At 55.6% G+C, this 21,925-nt stretch overlaps 1 protein-coding gene across 1 annotated transcript in view; it reads right to left on the bottom strand.

The window, feature by feature from the left end:
• The window catches only part of CBFA2T3 (core-binding factor, runt domain, alpha subunit 2; translocated to, 3), a 72,887-nt gene extending 50,968 nt beyond the window's left edge, over positions 1–21,919 (bottom strand). Inside the window, exon 1 of the mRNA XM_014536785.1 lies at positions 21,790–21,919. The gene's annotated coding sequence lies outside the window, so the exon portion shown is untranslated. The remainder of the gene's footprint in view (positions 1–21,789) is intronic.
• Between the last annotated feature and the right edge of the window lie 6 nt (positions 21,920–21,925).

The raw sequence follows: 21,925 nt of genomic DNA, 5'->3' as shown, positions 1-21,925 counted from the left end.
CAAAGGAAGCACATTCCTCACCCAGCTGCTGGATTGAGAGCTGCGGGGGAGGCGCCCGACATCTGGGCCCCTGCTGCAGGAGGAGGGGCTGCCAGACTGGGGGAGGGGCAGCAAAAATCGCGGACGCCCTCCTCTCCCAGCACTGGTCCTGGTGCTCTGGAGTCTCCTCTCATCCTCCCAGGTCCATTGCCACCAAGGGCAAGTGGCCCATCTGCAGACTGGTGCACCTACCTGCGTGTGAATGGGCTATGACAATGAATGTGGTGGTCTGGCTGCCCGGGTGGGTGGGCACAAGGGGGTGTGGGTATATATAGAGAGATAAGTGGGTAAGTAGGAGGCAGATGGATGGGTGGGTAGATGATGGATTGATGGATGGGTAGATTATGGATGCCTGGATGTGTGGGTGGATGGGTGGACAGATGGAGGAGTGGGTGGATGAATTTTTGAATGGATGGATAGGTGGGTGGGTGGATGGATGGATGGATGAACGGTTGGGTTGGATAGATGGAAGGATGGATGGACAGATGAGTAGATGTGTAGGTGAGTAGATGGATGGTGCTCTGACCTGAGTGAGATGCAGATGAGTCCCTTCTCAGGTGCTCAAAGGTGGTGGGGGTGGTGGAAACACAGGCCACTATAGTCATGCAGTGGTGAGAAAAGCCCACTTTGGGGTGAGACAAGCTCAAGATCAGCCCGACCTCATCTCTTAGGTGGCTGTGGGCAAGCCTCCTTGCTTCTCTGAGCCTTGGTTTACTCATCTGTACACTGAGGAGGATGTTGTGAGGATTAAGTAAGAGACTGTTAAGCGAATACCCACAACTGCTTTGCGCTTGCGTACACACACACACACACACACACACACACACCTATCTAGGACATGTTGGTTGGGGGCTGGGGACTCTAGGAGAGTGTCTCACCAGGCTTGAGCGGATTCAGTGAGGGCCTCCTGGAGTAAAGGACACCTATGCTGAGATTTGAACAGAAGAAGAGTCCAATGATAGAGTTTGTCTCCCCCCCGCCCCCCGCTTATGGGCTGCGACAGAGGGACAGCATATATATATATAGTGTGTGTGTGTGTGTGTGTGTGGTGTCTGCTTGTGTATTTCCTATAGGGAGGGGATGTGACCCCAAGAAAGGCTGCAGAACACCCCTGGATATTTAAAACATGGTATGTTCATGTACACAGTATCTCTAGAAGGAAACAGAAACTGCACCTGGGAAGGAGGGGAGCAAGACTTCCTTGTCTCTGCATTCCCTTCTGTAACAGACCCTCCCCCCCCTCCCCATTTAAACCATGTACTTGATTGATTGATTGATCTTTTAATCCTCACCTGAGGATATTTTTTTCCATTGCTTCCTAGAGAGAGTGGAAAAGGGGGGGGGTGGGGAAGAGAGAGAAAGAAACATCGATGGGACAGACACATTGCCTCCCTCACAATCCCCGACTAGGGCCAGGGGATCAAACCTGCAACCCAGGTACATGACCTTGACTGGGAATAAAATCTGAGACCCTTTGGTGCAAGGGCTGACGCCCTAATCACTGAACACACCAGCCAGGGTCCTTGCTTTATTTTTTAATTGCTTGCTGCCCACCAGCACTGTGCCCCGCCCCACCCAAGAAGTAAACAGTTACAATAAGTAACAGATAGATAATTACAAACTGTCATATAAGTTAATAAACATACATTGTATAGTTTATTTATTTTAAAAAAGGAATTGATGAAATCTAAGGAACTCATGGGGCCATGGATGTGCGTCTGGGTCTGCCCTCTGAGCTCAGAGCTGGATAAAGAGGAAAGTCCTACGGACAGCTGCAGGCACACCCTGGGCTGGGGCTCGAGTGCCAAAGCTTCTACGAAGAGGTGATGCTGCAGCTGGGTCCTGAAGGCTATAAAACTGGCACCCCTGACGAAAGGCTGAGGGGAAGGCGTCCCCAGCAGAGGGCATAGCTCTGTCAAAGGCATGGCGGTTGGAGTTCAGGAACAAACTGAAGTTCTGCCACAGGTGAGGTGGGGAGTGGGCAGGAAGGCCGGTGGAAGGGCCAGCCAGCCTGTGGAGGGTCTGGAAAACCAGGCCCACTAGTGAGGATTTCCCTCAGCCGGCAACGAGGCGCCACGAAGGCTTAACCAATTCCCAACATGTTTTCATTGTTTAAAAAACGTGCAAATTGGCTGCATATCACCTTGAACTCTCCAGAGAAATGCTGCCAAATTTTAAAATAATGCTGCTTATATGAATGCTAAGTAATAATTAGGGGCTGGCGGTTTATCCTGCACGTGTTTCTCCTGAGTGCCAGATGATTCTCCCGCCAGCCCCCGAACAGCCACTCAGCTACACGACCTGTGAGGACCCAGGTCACCTGTGATGTGTACACGGCGCCACAAACACCGATGAGGCTTATGTCAGCCCCTGAAGGTTGGGGACACGATCCCCCTGCTGACGGGGCCTGAGGGACTGCAGGCTGTGATGTATGCGAGAGCCCTCAAATACAAGGGGCTGAAATGGGATTTTAGAAATAACCGCCTGGGAGAGACGGGGACACGAAAAGGCAGTTTGGGCTGGTTTTGCTCCCAGGGTCGTCCCTAACCTTTTATCTCCCCACTTTCATAAAGATGACCCTTGAGCTGGTGTGACTGAGCTGAGGCAAGAGTAGGCCTCATGTGGCAGCACCTTGATACCCCCCACAGGTAGCACCCTGCAGATTGAGGACCTGGGGCTCCCTTTTACCCCCACCCAGAGGCGCACACATACCCTACTGTCCCTGTGTCCTCTCAGCTCCTGGCACATTGAAGGCACCAACCAGGCCCACCCTGACACCACAACCCGGGGACAAAGGCAGACCCGTGAGAAGACCCCACCACGTCGGGGCCCTAGGCCCTTCTGCCCCTGTGGGCACAGGGTGTCCTCCTGCCTAGCCTTTGTGGGGGGTGCTGGGGGCTCTCGCTTCCTCTTGCAGAACAGGCAAAGGCAGGAGGGCAAGCCCCATGCCGGGGGCTTTTCAGCTAACTCATTATTGAGGTCAAAGCTCACAACACAGGGAGGCCATGATGGCCCTCACTTCCCAGATGCCCAGAGAGGCCCCGATCCTCACCTAAGTCACACAGAACCGGTACAGGGCTTGCGCTCCCAAGGACACCACAGGCACCGTGGCCCCAGCATGCTGCTCGCCTCTTCAGATATCCACGGCTGCGGTGATTTTATGATTTTACTCCAGCAGAACCGGAGAGGCCTGGAGTCAGGGTAGCCTCATACCACCTCCAGGAGGGAGGGACAGAGCCCCAGCAGCCTCGGTGTGGCTGCTGATGACACACTTTGGGCATTCTAAGCTGGAAGCTTTGGGGCTCTGACTTTCCAGGGCTTTTCTCCCCAATGGATTCCAGAATGTTCCATGTTCTTGCCCTAGGGACCATCAAAATGTCCCAGAAATTCCAACTGTATGTCACCCAAAGGGCATAGGCCAGGGTCCCCCTCTGCAGGTGGTGCCAAGAGCCTTAGGAGCACCCACGTCCCCAGCTTTTGGGGCAGCGCTTTTGTGCATTTGCTGTGAACCAGGGGCCAAGTTTTTCACCTGCATCACCTCTCACAAGAACCCCACTATTTACCCAACGTTCAGAGGAGTTGGCAACGTGTCCTTGGTGACCTGGCAGCCTGGCCCTGGCCAGGACTGTCACTGTCACACAGGAAAACCCAGTCTTGGTAATGCTCCCCCAGCAGAGAGGGGGGGCAAGGAAAAGGGTCCCTGCTCCTCCAGTCCCTGGACCCGGAGTCACCTCTGCTGACAGTTCTTGTGGATCCGTCCAGATATCTCTGTGTAAATACAATCCTGGGCATGTTTACCCTTTAAGAGAAGCCAAACAAAGATGCCTACAGGTCAGACGCTTCTGTTATCAGTGCTCTCCCCCCCCCACCCCCCCCGATTGACGACGTGTCTTTTCCAGTGACAACCTGGAGGCTGCGCTCAGGGTCCTCACTTGTACAATGGGAATAATTATCTCTTCCCTTGAGAGTTAACAGGAGAATCAAAGTAATACTGCTCACCCGCAAAGCTTACTGCTGCAGCCAGGCATACAGCAAGGGCCACCTTAGTGCCAGTCTACAAAGAGGCAACTCCCTGAGCACTTGCTTCCTCGAGGGCCCTTCCGTGAGCTCTCCATGCAGATGGGCTCACCTGGCCTGTCCCTGAACCCAGGTGCTGAAAGGTTTGGATCCTGCAAAGACAGGTAGGTCAGGCCCCAGGCCCACTGTGCGTGCCCAGCACAGACACCTGATATGCCTCCTTGGTCACGAGAAGCTCTGACACGCTATCGACTGACAATGTCTATCGATGGATGTGTGGTTAGCAGTTAGATAGACATGAGCAGAGCAAGGACGATGGCCCAGGTACAGAAGGGCACCAGGGTGGAAAGCCCCGGTGCCTAGTAATAGGCAGAACAAGGACCCCGCCCCTCAGGGTAACCTTTCCTCCCCTAGCATATCGCTGGTAGTGAGGTTCAGACCCCTGGATCTTTCATATCGCTGGTCATGTGAGTCGGACCCTTCCCTGACCTTTCCTCCCCTGGCATGTTGCTAGTCATTCGGATTAGACCCCCGTAAAGGGGGAATGGACAAGGGGGCTGGAGAAGAGCCCTTAAGCATTCAGCCCTCAGGACAATGAGGTTCTGACCCGAATCGAATACATCTAGGCCTCAGTTGTGTTTCAGCTCCAGGCCCAGAAAAGCAGCAAAACCAGACAAGTGATGCCATGGCTGACATCAGGACCTGCTGCATTGACTAATGACCCCCTGCCCTGGGCCCACCAATCAGTAGAGACCTGACCCCGAAAGGACACACCTGGAAAGCTGGTGAGTATTTTATTGGGATCCTCCCCTGAGACCTCAAGGTGAGGACGGCACTGCTCCTCTCTCCCAAGCTCCAAGGCCCTTCTTTCCCTCTGTAACTTGCTTCCTGAGCCCATTTCTTCTACGGCTCACTTCTTCTACCTCTGTGACTTTCTAAATAAACTTTCTCTCATAGTTTGAGTCTTGGCTCTGAATTCTTTCTTAGCCAGGACTCAAGTACTGAACTGAGGTTGCTGAACTGAGGTCCAGCCCGGCTCCACTGGTCTAAATGGTGCCGTTCTTGTTGCCAGCAGATGTTCTAGGTCTGCACTCTGCATCACGGTCACGGGGAGCAAGGTGGCCGCGTGTGTTATGGGGAACCACGGTGAGTATCTGCAGGTGTGGTCCGACTGTGCAACACCAAGCCTCCAAAAATGTAGGGGGAAAGGTAAGCCTTCCCAGGCAGACAGCAACGCCCCACCCAGAAGGGCACCAAACTTGGCAGGATAGGGGCCCCTACCCTTTCCCAGCCCTGCTGGCGTCCCCGCAACCTGGGAACAACACCTCCTTTCTCTGGATTTAAGGAAAACAGCCTCCGCTGGAAGCAAAGCTTTTAAACAGATGTTTCCTCTTGGCCTGAACCTCCCACACCTCCCCCAGCCGGGCCTCCCCTCCAGGCGGGGCCTGCTCAGCTCTCATAGTAGGCAAGGCGCAGGGGAGACCAAGTGACTTCAATTCTTTTTCAGAAGGGGGAGGAAAATATTAAAAAAATGTGTTTTACAAGCCTGCCTTTGCCATTGTTTATGTAAACAGGTAAATTGTTTCCTGCCTCAATTAAAAACATCTGCCACATAAATGAATACCAATTAACTCATCCTGTTTTTAATTACTCTGTTAATTACACGCAGGCAGCAGAAAGGATGGCTGGAGTAGAGAAGCCGAGTGCCATCCCTCCCCCCAGCTTGGCAAGGATCCTGAATGTGTCTGGCTCCTGGAGGATGAGGGTGGCAGGGAGGTGGTGGCACAGAGCCAGCTGGGATTCCCTGAATCAGGACTGCCCAGTGGGCACCTCCTGCTAGGGTCCTCCTGCATAGGGGCCAGTGGTCAAGGGTGTCCTGTCCTGGCGCACACCAGGGAGGGTGAAGCCCCCCTCCTGCATGCCCTTTCTGCCCCACCTCTTCCTGCCCCTCAGCCTCCTCCAGCCCCAGGACTCCACCTTTGGGCCCTGTTGTCACCGAGAAGGGACCTTAAGGGTGCCCCACTTATGTCCTGGCCATATTTTGTTGGGGCAGGGAGGCAGCCAGAGGGATGGAGGTCTGGATCTCATCCAGGAGGCCTGCCTTAGGGGGCAGGGATCAGAGTCCCCCCTACAGGGCACCACTGCTCACTGAGCACCTGCTGAGTGCTCACAGTGTTGTACGTGGCTGGAGGCTCCCGCGGAGCGTCCTCACCCACCCACCCCGCACCAGCGTTTCATTTGGCTTGTCCTCCCCTTCAGCCTCCATTGGGTTTGTAATGACACAGCCTCCTCTGCCTGCTTCACTGTCACCCAGCCCAGGGCATGCAGGAGGCACTCAGCACATGCTCACCCAATGAACCAGGCAACCTCATCCATGAACATTCCTACTTACAGCAAGAGGCCCGGAAGGCAACAACCTGTCCAGGATCACACCACCTGCGCTCGCCAGAGCAGGATTCGAACCCAGGACTCCAATCCAGGGCTTGTGGTATATACATCACCTATATCACAGTGGACCAAGCTCACATGCCAATGCTATTCCAGGGAGTTAGGTGTGGGGTGGACCCTCGAGTCTGCAAGTCTGACAGGTCCTGGGAACCACACTTTGGGCAGCTGGGTTCCACCTCCATGCCCCAGGTCTCTCCTTCCAGGGACATCTCCCAGTCCTTCCTCGGCCCAGGACAGCACACCCTGCCTCCCACAGACATGTGTGGTTGTCAGACACGCTCCCCATCTTTACCTCAGCTAATGGATGCTGAAATGATCAGAGCTGGCTGGCCCTCAGAGCCCATCCAACTAGAGTCGCTAGTAGGTTTCCGCTAGAATGCAAGTGCAAGCAGATGGGGCACCAGAGCTGCTCCAGAAGGGTGCTGCCTCAGGCAGGTTCAATGCGAAAGGAGTGCTGTGACCAACTAGTGATGCCTGCCACCACCATGAGCGTGGGCAGAGATCGACTAGCAATGTCTGCCATGGGCATCAGATTAACAGTGTACAAAGGTACCCCACATACTGGTGCATTAGGATTCACTCAACCCCTCACTTTGCAGATGAGAAACTTGGGGCCCACAATGCTCTACAACAGTCTGCTTCTTCAGCTACTGTTGGTGTCTGCTCAGGGGGCTGTCTGCACCAGGGGCCTTCTCCGAGGGAGGGGTCAACAATACACAAATGGACAGGCCAGAGTCCATCCCACACTGGTGCCCAGGGGCAAATCCCTTCCACCGACTGCTTACATCCCTTAGACATGAGCTGCACGCCTCCGCCTGAAATCCTGTCCCAACATTGGAGAGAGGAGAGGCGACCAGCCAGTGCGGTGGCCAACAAAATATTAACTCATTTAATCTTCCCAGCAGCCCTGCGAGGTCATTCCATTGCGACAGATGAAAAAGTAAAACATATTACCCTCTAATCTTATACATGGGACAACCGAGGCACAGAGAGGTTAAGTAACTGCCCAAAGCACACAGCCAGGAAGGGCAGAGCTCGGGTTCCGACCCAGTTAGTGCAGCTCTGCAGGGGCCCCAGCCAGCGCTCACACAACTGCCTGGATCCACTGTGGCGTCTCCAAATATCCAATCTCCCCAATTTGGCAAATGGGGATGGGGAGACCCAGAGGCGCCCTGGCCCGGTGAGGGCTGGCTACAGGCTGGTGAGGGGCAGGCACAGCTTCTGAGTGTGAACTCAGGTGTCCATTCACTGTCTGGCCATGGGCTGTGAGTGGGCCCCTGGGCCTGAGTGCTCCTCGTGAAGTGGGGGACCTCACCTCTGTCTTGAAGCATGAATGTGAAGATTCCAGGACTTTCCTGCAGGCCTCTCTGCCCTCTGTTCCTTGCCTGCCTCCCCTTCCAGGCAGCCACCAAGCTGAATTCCTGCATGTTGCCTGGTGGTTTCCTGAGCTGCTGTGGGCCCACCCTACTTGTGGCTGCAGGACTTGCACCCTGAGACCTGGCTGGGGCGGGAGCCTCTTTCAGATCTTCTGCAATGCACATTTCCTTTCAACACCCACTAGCCATCATAAGGGCTGGGGCGCTTTCTGGGGCCTTTTAACCAAATTGAGCAATAAAATAACCTAATAGCAGTCAAGTCATTAAAGGGCTGGGGCTCCCCCATAGCACACTGGGGCCCTGGGCCTGTCAGAGAAGGAGTCCTGGGCCAGCTCACCCCAACAAAGCCAGAGCCATGTCCACGCCCAAGAGGCTCTGTGAGGAGCAGCCAGGAAGCAGAATCTACCCCCAAGGCCTGCCCTTTGGGTGAGAGACACCCCACTGGCAGTCCCACAGCCCTGGGTGGTCCAGACATCAAGGGAGGAACCTGGAGAACTCACTGGCTGGGACTTCAAATCAGAGATGGCTGCAGGGAAAAGATTGTAGGGATCTCAGATCTAGCAGCACCCCCTGGGATGAGTACTGAGGGGTGAAGGGCCAGGCAGGGGCTCATGAGGGTGGGTATGGTGAGCCGGCACGGCCATGGCATACTCAGCCCCACGTTGGGCGCCATCTGTCCCGAGCCAGCTCAGCCAGGTTCGGTGAGCCTGAGAGGGGGCGGTGAAGGATTGAGAAAAGACAGACAAGAGAAGAAAGCTGGGTCTGGGTGGGATGCTGTCCTCTCTGAGGGAGAGCTAGTGACAGCGCCATAGTCTGAAAGCCGTGTCTTTATTTTATAGCCAGATTCCATGAGGCAAAGTAAGGGCATGGTTACAACCTTCTCATGGGTTTCGAATCTACTCAATTACATGCGCCTGAACTCTATCAAGCCCACATCACTCAGCCACGTGGGACCACAGGTTCGGACCATAGGGTCAAGCTTACAACTATACCCTTTGGCTATAATGGTGCTGGGAGGGCTTTGCCCTCCAAGCTAGGACTTGCACGTGGCTATGTCAAGAGAGGACCGTGCCTTCTCATTAGTCCGAGGCTTGAACCTGTCCAAACACTGGGGCCGCTCTCCACAGGTGGGCCCAGAGTCAAGGGCTGGTGCCCCACACTCAAGAGGTTACGTCTTCTGTGGACCACATTACCAGGTTTAAACCCCAGTGATCCTGGGCAAGGACTTAACCTCTCTGTGAATGAACCAGCACAGGGAATCCCCTGCTGGATGAATGAATTAGGAGTGGTGGACCTCACTGAAACCCGAAGGTGGGGCCTCCTCCCACCTATCTAAATATTTCTCATTCAAAGTCACAGATGATGTTCTCCATCCCCTCATGGGTGACACAGGCAGTGGGGCCGACAGTTACAACAGAGGGACAGTCTTGGGAGAAACTAGAAGCCACTGGTCAGTGAGTGCTCACTGTGGCCAAGCCCAGGGCTCATTCAGAGTGTATCAGCCCCCAGGTAGAATCTCAGTGCTGATTCCAAGCGGCACAGAGAGGGCAGGAGCCTGCCTCAGGGCACACAGTGTGGCCTCATCCATGAGCCCACACCTCCCTGGCCCCAGAATGAATGGGCCATTTCTGCAATGGAAGAGGGTCTGCTTCCAGCTCTGCCCGGGCCCTCTCCCCGCAGACTTGGGAAGGTGCCAGGCAGGCAGATGGGCCTGACGCTGGTGCAGCCGTGGTGGCAGCTGCTCTGGGGGAGAAGAGTGAGGAGCCAGGTTCCATTGCCTTCCTCCTGCGTGTGGGAACCTTCTGGATGTTTTGATTCTTTCCACCAAATGGTCCCAGAACCTCCAGGAGATCTGGGTGTGGCCCTGCTGAGTCAAACAGCCCTCGGGGGGTTTTCTGTGGGGTGTGAGAGTACCTTCCTCATGCTAAGGTGTTGGACTTGGAGGCCGGTGGAGCATGCCACCTCCCATTTTACAGCAGGGAAAACTGAGCCTTTGAGAGGTCAGGGACATGAAAAGCTGGCTCCAGGGTTTCATCCAGAGCTGCATCAGCCTCTCGGGGCCACTGCACACTCATCTCCAGTGTGTCCCCCGGGATGTTATTCCTGAGGCTGGGAAGTAGGAAGACCCTGCCTGCTGTCAAGGCCATGGGGTGCACACCCTCCCCACCTGGACAGTGTGAACATTTTCATATGCCTGTTTTTACAAGAGAGGCTGAGTGGGCAAAGACCAGGCTCCTGTCCATTTCCAGAGTGTCCTCACACCTGCTGCCCCTGCCAGCAGGTCCCCAAGGCCGGCGGGAGCAGGGTCCCTGGCTGCAGGGCGGCCTCTGCGTGCTCCAGGAGTGTTTGTAGGACTCACTTCCCCTTACCTCAGACCTGACTCACCCACCAGAATACAGAGCTTCTGGAAGCTGGAGCGAGTGGGTTTGATTGGGGAGTAACACGCCCGATGCTGAGAAGTGAGGAGCAAATCAGGGTTATTCTGGCTCCTAAAAGGGATAGAGAATTCCTCCTCCGATATCCAGCTGGACAAGCCTCTCCCTGCAGCACCAAACTCCACCAGACTGCCAGCAGGCCCTGCCTGCCTGGTCTCCGGAACGTCCACCTTCTGACCGTCCCTATGGAGTGCAGGTTTCAGGAGACAAGCAGCCATCCCTCCTCCTCCTCCCACTTGGCAGGGGTGGCCAGGCCAAACCGTGGGACATGTTTTGACACGGAGGTTCGCCACGTGGCACATCAACACAGATGACCTGTGGTCAGCCAAGAGCTTTACTTAGGAAGGATGTGGGTGAGCCCCTAACCTGCCAGCTGTGGGGCTACGATGAACCAGCGGGACTGTTCCAGGTGTCCCTGGGCCTCAGCGTGGGCTCCCGCACAGAGGGATGCGGTTAACCTGAAGGGATCCCACGGGGCCTGCGAGCTGGGGATGCCATCCGGGGGCCTGCAGGTCCAGCTCTGAGCGGGAATCTGGCTCAGGGACAAACTGGTCGCTGCTGTGTAGTTATCAGGGTGGCGAGTCAGACAGACCCCTCGGATGATAGGACAAAGCCGGCACGCAAGACACTCACTGCCTTTCGTGCGTTAGTATTCACACCAGCACCTCTGCCTACACAAAGCCCGCAGCGCCTACAGCGCGGCTCCCGTGCCGGCCTTTTGTCACCGCCTGCCCTCGTCCCTGCACCTTCCCACCCACAAGGCCCCCTAGCTGGTCCTCAGATGGACCTCCTGGCCTCTGTGCTGCTGTCACCTGTGCCCAAGAGGCTGTGCCCTGATGGCCACCTGGTTCCCTCCCCTTCCAGGCCTCAGCTCACTGTCACTTTATCAGACAGGCCTGACCTGACAGGACCGTGACCTCCCACCCCGCCCATGACCCTCCCTGGGGCCCTTGGTGGAGAAAATATCACATGTCTCCTTCATTTATTGTCTGTCTCTCTCCTAACAGAGTAGCAGCGCCCCGAGGGCAGCGGTCTGATGCTGGATTCTGGAACAGGGCCATGAGCAGCAGGTGCTCAATGGTTATTTGTGAAAGGAATAAGCATGCACCCAAACCAGTTACATTCTGATGGGAGACTTGTCTCAACTAAATGTCTCAACTGCGTCTCACAGGCTGGGCAGCAGTGACCCCCGACCCGGGGTCAGCCTCTTGGTGAGACAACAGCTGGAAACTAAGGTCACTATGGTCCATAGTCCGGACCTCACCAGGTGAAGTGAGAGGAAGAGGGAGGGACCGCATTTCTGCTGCACATGGAGGGCTCCGCTGTTTACCGACACGGAGAGAAATGAAAAACAACTATCCCATGCACTCCAGCCAGGATATGGTTGTTCTGATTCTCCCCTGTGTCCAGACAGACTGGGGGAGGGGAGAGTCTATCCATCCCTCTCCAGGGACCTCCTCAGGTCTCCTGCCCTGTGTGGGGTCAGCCTGGGTGTCCAGGGGGACAGCAGCTGCATCAGCTGATGGGGCCACACTGCCAGGGTCCTGTCCTGATTTCACATCTGACAGCTTCCATACTCCCCTCCCTCCTCCTCTGACCACACCTCACAGTGACCTCCCTGCAGGAGGTGAGCTCGGTTCCCTCCCACCCACGGCACAGAGGCTCCTTATTTACCAGGAGTTCCCTCCTCGGTGGTGGGGGAGGGGCCACATGGAGATGCTCTGTCAACAGCCAGCATACACTGGCCAGGACACCCTGCAGAGCTGGGCCTTCTGTGCCAGCAGCCCCAACAGCCAAGGCCACTAGCCAAGGCTCCAGACACCCCGAGGCGGAGACACAGCGTCCCCGACAGGCCTCGTCCAACTCCTGACCCAAGCACCCGGAGCACGGCGTGTTCATGGCTGTTCACACCTCCGTGCTCGGGGTGGGCTGTTTGGCAGCAGCTGGAACTGGTGACCTCTGTGAGCGAGCACCCAGGGCCTGCTCTAGTGAGTGTTTCTGGATCACTTGGATGTGCCCTCTCCTGCCTCTGAGCGAGAACTGACCTCTTGAGAAACATCTGTTTGGGGGTGAACAATGTCAGGTGCGCAGACTGCCCAGGATGACCCTAAGCTGCCTCCCTCCGTGGCCCCTGTGCAGGCAAGTCTCAGCGACTCGGGCGCTGGGAAGCAGACTTGGCGATGAGATAACTGTTGGTGGAATCAAATACAGCGACAGCTTGCAGGCAGACGAGCTGCTGTTCAAACAAGCCTCTCCAAGCACACAGCGAAGGCGTCCCCACCAGCCGGGGACCCTAGGCATCGGCGCCTGGGAGATGTAGTGGGGGCTCCCAGGTGGGACATGTTCCTGTTCCTCAGGACCTCCTGCAGGAGGGGCCTGTCTGGGCTCTGGGGGGTGGTAGGGAACATACAGATAAAAGTGCTGACCTCACAGAACCGACCTTCTAGGAGGGAGCCGAGCAGCGACACACAGAAGAAAACGCACAGCACAGGGAGAGCGGGGGTGCCTTGGAGGAACAGCAGGGGCAGGCCACTCACTGAAAGGAGACCCCCGAGCGAGACCCGATGAAGGACGGGTGGGAGCCATGCAGGTGTCAGGGAGAGAGCACTGCAGGCAGAGGGACTGCCAGTGCAAAGGCCCTGGGGTGGGAACATGCCTGTGTGTTTGAGAACAGCCAAGAAAGGGATTTCAGTGAACAACTGGGGGTGGGGGCGTGCGGCCTCAAAGCCGCTGCAACAATTTGGTCTGTCCCTAGAGCTGCCTCATCTGCCTGGCTTTGAAGGGGACCCCTCATGCGAGGACCCCAATCTACCTCCCAAATGAGGGACAAGGATAGAAGCTGAGAGACCAGATGCGAAATCTTGTTCATGCCATGAAGGTTAGACGCAGGTGCTGGGGAGATTCAGTAACTGTTTGTGGAACCAAATACAGTGACAGCTTGCAGGCAGACGAGCTGCTGCTGTTCAAACAATCCTCTCCAAGCACCCGGCAAGGGCGTCCCCACCAGCTGGTGACCCTGGGCAACTGTGTTCACCACCCCAGGCCACAATGTGGTCACCTGTGAAAAGAGGATGGCGGTGGCCACCCTCACAGGTGTGTGGGAGGACCCAGTGACATTCAGGGAAGCCTGGGCAACCAGGGCAGGCAGCTCTTCTTAATTCATCCCTTGAAACCCAGTGGACAACGAGTTGAACTTAGAATGACCACATGACCCAGCAATTGCTCTCGGTGTTAGACCTAAGAGAATGGAAAACATGTCCACACAAAAACTTGCACATAAATGTTCACAACAGATTATTCACAACTGCCAAAAGGTCTAAACAACCCAGATGTCCATCAACTGATGATGGATCCACAAAATGTGTCTACCCTGCAATCAAACATCAGTCATTAAAAAGGAGTGAGGTCCTGACACGGGACAACATGGACAAACCTCAAAAACATCATGCTAAGGGAAGGAAGTCAGCACAGAAGGCCACATATTGTATGACTCTATTTATATGAAATGTCCAGCAGGCAAATCCATAGAGACAGAAAGACAACTAGTGGCTGCCAGGGGCTGGAGGGAGGGGAGTGGGGAGTGAACACAAATGGGTATGAGGTCTCTTTTGGGGGTGATGAAAACTTGGGGGAACTAGATGGTGGTGATGGTTGCATAACATGGTAAATGTGCTAAATGCCACTGAATTGCACACCTAAAAACGGTTAAAATGGTGGAATGGAGGTTCCTCAAAAAATTCAAAATAGAACTACCATATGACCCAGCAATTCCACTTCTGAAGACATACCCAAAAGAATCAAAAGCAGGATTTTAAAGAGATATTTTACATCCACATTCACAGCAGCATAACTCACAAGAGCCAAAAGGTGGAGCAACTCAAGTGTCCATCGATGGAAGAAGGGATCTACAACATGGATGAATGTTGGGGACATTATGCTAAGTGAAATAAGCCAGTCACAAAAAGACAAATACGACATGATTCCACTCATATGCGGTCCCCAGGAGTCAAATTCACAGAGATAGGAAATGGTGGGTGCCAGGGGCTGGGGGAGGGGAAATGGAGAGTCAGTGTTTAATGGGACAGAGTTTCAGCTTGGGAAGATGAGAAGCTGTGTGAATGGATCGTGTTGATGGTTGCACAACAATGTGAATGTATTTAATACCACCGAACTGTGTACTTAAAGTAATTAAGATGGTAAATTTTGTGTTCTGTGGATTTTAGCACAATTAAAACACCCCAGTGGGGAGACTGAGGTAGGGCACCCCCTCCATGCAGCAGCCTGTCTGTGTTACTAACAGCACAGGATTGGGGATCCCAAGCTCAGTGTGAGGGCCACGGGTGTGTGAGGGGCCAGGCTGACCTTCCTCCCTTGGCGGCTGGGGCCCATCCTATGGTGGCGCTAATGTGGGAAGGCCACAGCCCCCCTCTTTCCAGGCTCTGTGCTCTTTCCCACCTGAGGGACTGAGCAAGTGGGCAGGCAGTACTGGGAATGAGGGCAGGCCCCAGCGGGCTGGTGATGTGGAGATCTTACTATCTCTACCTCAAAACACCCCCCCCCATATCTGTAGGCATGTCCTTAGGGGGCCAGGAGGGACCCTATGGGAAGGTCTGCCCGAATAATCTCCTAAACCAGGAGGTCTAACTGGGATGAAGGCCATTGTGATGTGAGGAAGACCACACAGGAAAGGGGTCCAGGGTACCCGGAGGGGGTCTCAGGCCTCTGTACACATGACATTAAAATAAATTAAGTCCAGGATTTCACAGTTATTGCCTCAACCTAGAAGCCCCCAGGTTCAGTATGGAAATTGAGTCTGTGCCAGGTGCTGTGGTGGGTCCCGCTACCAGATATGTAGCAACCATGATTGCTGAAATTCCAAAAGGAGGTTTCACGTGGACCAAGAAGCCACAAAAATGCCAAAGTGAAGGGCTAGCACATGGGCTGGCTTAGAATTTAGGCATCTGACTCCCAAAACTAGGCTCTCCCATGACAAACCCACGTAGATGTAGAGTGAGAGGCGTCCTGGGACCGTGATGTAGATATATAGTGACAGGCATCCTGAGCAGTCCATGTAGGTATGTGGTGACAGGCGTCCTGGGACAGTCAACGGTGGGACCGTGATGTAGATATATAGTGACAGGCATCCTGCGCAGTCCATGTAGGTGTGTAGTGACAAGTGTCCTAGAGAGTCCATGTAGATGTATAGTGATGGGTATCCTGGGGACAGTCCATGTCGATGTGTACTGACAGTCATCCTATGACAGTCCATGTAGATGTGCAGTGACAGGTGTCTTGCAACAGCCCATGTAGGTGTGTACTGACAGGTATCCTGGAACAGGCCATGTAATAGTGTAGTGACAGGCATCCTGTGACAGCCCATGTAGCTCTGTAATGACAGGCATCTGGGGACAGTCCATGTAGATGGTAGTGACAGACGTCCTGGGACAGCCCATGCGGGTGTGTAGTGACAGCCGTCCAGGGATAAAGTTCTATCTCTGAGGCCTTTGCTGGTCCCTTCAGTGAACGCTGACTTCAGTCTCCAGGGTGCGGGGCCCTGGCTGGGGCAAGTCTGTTCTGACTTCTGTGCTGGTTCCCACCTGAGCTTCGGTTACACTTAGACAAAGTTCCCACGTTGTCACAGTGCAGTTGGGCCGGGAAGAGCAGGTGGAGATTAAGACCTGGCACGTACTCTTCCACTGTTATCAGTTCTGGCCATCTAGATGGGCATGGGCTCTCCTATAAATGCCCAAGGCAGTCAGGTGGAGGTCACACTTCCTTCTTCTGCCTGGTTTTCACACTTGCACACACACGTTATAGGCTCACACTCACACTAACATCCGTGTGTGCAGTCACACACACAGGGGCTCCTGAGGCCAGATGACAGTCCAAGCAAGAGGCCAGGGCTTGGAACCCCAAGGCCTGGTGAGAATCACCACCAGCTATTTGGAGATGTGGTGTGGCAAAAACACAGAGGCTCTCGAGTTAGATAACTGGTTCCTGAGTGGAAATCCCACCTCTGCCACCACGGAGCTCCGGAAAGTGATGACCCCAGCCTCAGTCTCCTCCCTGTGAAATGGGAGGGCAATGCAGCTGGGGGATGAAGCTTGTGTCCCCAGGTGGCACAGAGCACAGAGAGCTTGGCTCTGAGCGTGCTGTGTCGTCATGTGTGGGGAGGTGGGTCAGCAGGCGCGGGAGCCCGGGCTGCACAGGAGGACATGGTGTAGGGAGAGTAGGCCCCCGACCCAGTGCTGTCTGGGAGGGCGAAACGGGGTTTGAGTGCAGAACTGTCTGATGCCCCACCCACCAGTGAATCCCAGAACAGCACTGGGTGTCTGCCTAGAGCGGGGATGTGACAGCCACGTCCCCAAGCCAGTAACCACACGCCAGATCACATGGATCTTTCATACCTTATCACAACCTGAGGAGACAGGAGCCCTGTGACTGTATTTTGCTTTTGAAACCAAAGACACAGAGAGGGTGAGCGATTTGCTGATGACCACACAATCAGTGGGAGAGGAATCATGGTTCAAATCTAGCCAGTGGGACTCAGAGAAGCCAGCACGCTGTCCCTCCCCGTCCCCACTGCCTCAGAGAATGGGGCAGGAGCTCGGCAAAGAGCTTAGCCCCCTTTCCTCTCAACACCTCCCCTCCCTTCCTGTAAGAGGGGCCTTAGGCAGCTGGGGGACTTTCCTTTCCTGGCTGCTCCCAGGTCAGGACCACTGGGCGAGAGCTTCCTTGTGAGTCCCACATGTCACCCAGGGCCATTGGAACACGAGGAGTTCTCCCCACCTGCCCCTGACAGGTCCAGGAGCGTCTCATCTTGCCATTTGCCTCCTGCCCTGCCCCTACTGTGGACTTTTCTCTGCTCAAGTAAACAGAAAAATGTCCCAGTGCCCAGTGCCCGGACATCCTCCCCAAACCTCCTTCTGCCACGTCCACCACACTCCCTGCCTCAGGGGCCGCCTGGGTGGCTCTGAGTCTGACTCTGGGAGGCTGACAGTGTGTGTGCACAGGGAACAGGACGGATGTAGGCGGCTGAGAGTGTGTGGCTGAGCAGCAGAGGGGGCGCTGGCGCCTTGGCGAAGAGACATCTTCCTTATTACGCATCTTTGTTTTCCTTCCAGTGACATCTGGCTCACCGTGAGGTCCCACGAATTACGAAAAGCAGAAGTCTTAACTTCTGTTTTATTGCTGCAGGAAACCGTGCTGCAAAGAGCGCGGCGGGAAGCACGTTCTCACACGTCTGAGGCTCCAGCCCAACCCTGCACCCTGCACCCTGGGTCTGGCTGTGAACTCAGAAGTGGGAACCAGGCACCAATTATTTATCACTTTCATCATCATAAGTTTCCATCCTGAACGCCAGGGCTCTGCCTGGGTCTTTCCACTGATGCTGCAAGGGCGGCTTCCACTCCAGGAATTCGCTTCCAGACAGCAGAGCCTGCCTGCATTAGCGTTCTTGGCTAAAGGCGGCCCTCAGAGGCACTCGGGGGCTGGGCCTCTCCTGCAGCCCCTGCCCTCCATGTGGCCTTATCTGGGCCTCATGTAAGGGGGGGTGGGAGTAGCGGGGGGAGCAATCCCAGACTCAGGGAACCATAGAATAAGAAACAGGCCTGTTCTTTTTACCCAAAAGCCTGAGGACATGACCTCAGGAAAAGATGTAGAGGTGTGGTTCCCTGTCCCAAACAGTCCTGAGGAGACCGAGAGCCACAAGCAAAAGCCAGAATAAGCCAGGGAGCAACTGGCTTCTTGTAATACACAGCATGGTGCCTGCCCGCCTGGCCAGGACCTGGGAGACCCAATCTTCCAGAAGCTGTGCCACAGTCCAGAAAAGAGCCTGTCAACCCCTCTGAACTGCCCACAGTGAGCCTCGACCCTCAAGGGCCGCACCCACCAATCACGAGTTTCCAGCCTCCTCCTGTCCCTCCCTCAGATGACACAGTGGCTCCAGGCATGGGTGCACATCGTATCTCCAGGGGCTCTGAGGAAGCAGGTGCCTGTGGGCCCAACACTGGCCCTCAGGATTCTGAACTTGGAGGTTGCTCCAGGGGCCTGGCCACCTCCACACGGGAGCAGCAGTGTGGCGCCTGCCCACCTGCCTCTGGTGAACCTCTCTGGGCCTTCACATCCCCATCTGGAAAATGGGACAGCAACGGTGCCCGCCTTCAGGCTTGTTAAATGTAAGGAAGCGTGCCAGCACACAGCCTAGCACAGTGTGAGTTTTTGTTGGTGCTGCATTATGACCATGCTACCCCCTGCCTGGCATGACACAGGTGTTCATTCACTGCTCAGTGACTGGGCAGTGGGTGGCAGACACTTCCCGGGGCATTTCTTTGCAGTAAGTGCAATCATGGCCATACTCTTGCACTTACAAATGACAGAGTTCAGGTCACCTCTCTCCTCCCAGGCCTGGGAGGTGACACCAGCTGCCCAGGCATGGATTCCTATCAACGTGATGCTATGTTTGGATGCCCTGTTATAACAGCCAGACAATGTCCAGTGGCTTCTAGAAGGTCTTGAACACAATGATCCCCTCCCAGCCCTGGTGCGAACTGGGAACAGCTGGGATGGGGCTGGCCTTAGGCACTGTGACCCAGACAAGGCCCAGGTGTTCTTCCTGATGTCAGTTACAGCTGTGCTTCATGTGCCTGAGGCGAGTCCAGGTGAAAGTTCGGACATCTGAGGCATTAACCCCAGTCAGCACCAAGCAGTCAACCACCTGTCCCCACAGGTGTAGAAGGAATGCTGACAGGAAGGCCAGGATGAGGGCAGGAGGGCCTTGGGCAAAGGGAGGCCGATGGCAGCCGCTTTCATGCAGTGTGGGGGGTGGGGGGCAGCAGAACCCAGACTCCCTCCTGAGCCTGATGGGCCCGCACCATGCTGGGTATTTGTGAAAAAGGGAAGGTCCCATCAGCCTTGCAGGTGTCACGCAGACGCAGTGAGTATGAGCAGGGCTCTGCCGATAGTAACGGCCCGACAAGGCGCTGACACTTGGGCTGCTGTTACTGGGAACAGATGCAGGCACAGGTCAGAGCAGTGCAGTGGGCAGATGAGTGCAGGACACAATAAGCAGGACGGAGGTGCCCCACAGAAATGCCAGTTCCCTCCCTGAGAGCTCCATTAATTAAGCACCTACTGTGTGCAGCTTTTCACCATACTCCAGGGAAATGGGTCACAGAGCCTCTTCCCTGTTTTGGAGTCCTAACACACACGCACACACTGACTGGGGAAGGAATTCAGATCATTTGAATTCAACCACCATCCTGAGGATCCTGGTGCCATGGGAAGCTGAGGATGAATCAGATGACCCCAAACACAACCCACTCACGGAGCCACAGGGGATGGGGAGGTCAGCCAGCAGCCTCAGAACGGTTTCAGGCAGCGGGAATGCCTTGCCCATACCCCCCATTCCTGCCCCTCCCCTCTCTGCGGCTGGCTGGTCCTCTGAGAGGTGGCAGCCCTGCTGGCTTGAATCTTTCAGATTAGTGACCCAGCCTTCCGGTGTCTCCAGATCCTTGCGTAGGAAGGAAAATTAATTTCTTCCAGTCATGCAGAAATGAAAATATGTGGAGCCAAATCAGAGAGATTTCCTGGAGGTGGTAACTCAATTATGCGGATAACCGGGTGACAGAGGAAGAGCGTGTGGACCCAAAAGGGCTGGTGGCTGGCCCGAGGCAGCCCCAGGGGTCCTGGAGGGAGACATCTTGCTGAAATCCTTCAGCCCAGCAGCCCAAGCTGGGCTTGTGTGTAAACGAGTACCACGCACGTGACTGTCCCTTCCTCCCATCACACACAGATCAAGAGAGAGCTGGATTCCCCCAGAAAATTGGTCCTATGTGATGTTCTCCCGCCCTGTGTCTGACTAGCTCTTGGGGAGCACGTATGCCACATCTGTCCCCACCGCTCAAGCTTGTCTCCTTTCTCTCCTTTTCCCTTTCAACATATAAGTGGTCTGGCAGCATAGCCCTCCAGACAGCGTGGCTCTTTAGGCATGGCGGTGTTGGCTGCACCGAACAGAAGCCTCTGCCTCCTGGGCCCAAGTGAGTTTTGGGGCTTCCCCCATCCAGAAGGGCAGGGTAGGGGTGGGGCAAATGACACCGCTGGACCCCAGTACATGTCATAGCACCAGCTCTCTATAAAGGCATGTGCCCAGGAACTGTGGGTAGGACCTTCCTGCCCCTGTGCCTGCGGCAGAAAGGATACCAGGGGCCGCCGTGTATCTGGGACGGGTGAGAGTGGGACCCTCTTGGGCCCAGCCCACCTTCCTCCTGGGTTCCAACCTTAAGAAGTTTCTCGAACCTTGCAGCAACTTGAAAGAGCAATGCTAGGATGCAGAATAGCTACCCCCCTTTGTCCCCAGCCAACCCCTGTCCTCTGAGGGTGGCCGCCCTGGGAACCTCCTGTTTCTGGGTCTAGGGGAGGAAACACACGCCCAGTTAGACATAATGAAGCAGTATCCTGGCCACAGGGTCAAAGACAGGGCCTGACAATTATTTAGATGACCCTACGGAGGCGCATAAAGTCTCCTCTGTTCTCAAAGGAAATATTTTTGTCCTTGGCCTCTGGAACAGGCCTTGGCCCTAATGGTGGGGAATACAGGGTTTTTTTTTGGGGGGAAGGCAAGGGTCCCCACACCTACAGGGGTCTGCCCACTACTCTGTGGCTCCCAGGCCCAGCACACACACAGTTCCCAGGGGCTGGGAGGAGGGACAGCCTGGGGCTGTGTGTTCAGAGCCCAGTGGCTCACAGTGTGGCTTGCCACTGGCCCCACTGCCTTCTGCTTCACGTAAGCCCATCTAAGGCTGAATTTCCAGCCATCTGTCCCTCCACATCGGCTCACACCTCCCTCCCCGCGGTTCCCACAGCCTGGCTCCCAGCCTGCCCTCCACGCAGATGGACGGTTCCCAAAGGGTGTGAGCACAATCACTGCCATGGGGCTGCACCGGAGGCACCACGGGCTGTCAGGAAAGCTTTCAAGCTCCTCTCCCCAATCATCCAGAGGGGGGCAGGCCGCCCTGAGGGTGTCTGAGGAGACTTCGCCCAAGACCATCTAACTCCGGACCACCACTCTCCTGAATGGCAGGGCCAGGAACCAAAACAAGAGGGGCAGGGGCTCCAGAGAGCTCTGACCACCCTCCCAGCCAGGCCACTGGAACCTCCATCTATCCTAGGGTCACCCTCTAGGCCCCCTCCCAGTCCTCTGTCACCTGGCCCAGGGCCTTTGTCAGGAAGCCCAGATCCGCCAGGGGAGCCTACGGGACTCTCCACCCTCCAAACGCAGTTCCCACCTTAAGTTTGACCACATCCCGGGCAGGTCAAGTTCTCGGTTCACCTGGAGAAGGGGGGGGGGCATTCAGCCCAAGTGGGTGGGCGCTGAGTGGGCTGGCCCCACCCTACCGTGGGCTCCAACTTTGCAAAGTGGAAAGAGGGTGCCCGGGGCGCCCGGCGGCGGCGCACGGGACCGACGGGGCACTTACGGTCCGGAGGTCCGGCAGACGGAGGCGATCGCACTCTCGCGACCTGGCTCCTGAAGTGGCTTTTCCTTCGAATTCGGTCCCCGCCTCCGTAACTTGGGGGCGATCTGCGCTCCGTCTTCTCCCGCCGCGTCAGACT

The sequence above is a fragment of the Myotis brandtii genome, unplaced genomic scaffold, assembly GCF_000412655.1.
Source record: "Myotis brandtii unplaced genomic scaffold, ASM41265v1 scaffold165, whole genome shotgun sequence".
Lineage (NCBI taxonomy): Eukaryota > Metazoa > Chordata > Mammalia > Chiroptera > Vespertilionidae > Myotis > Myotis brandtii.
This window is presented reverse-complemented; position numbering and strand designations above follow the sequence as displayed.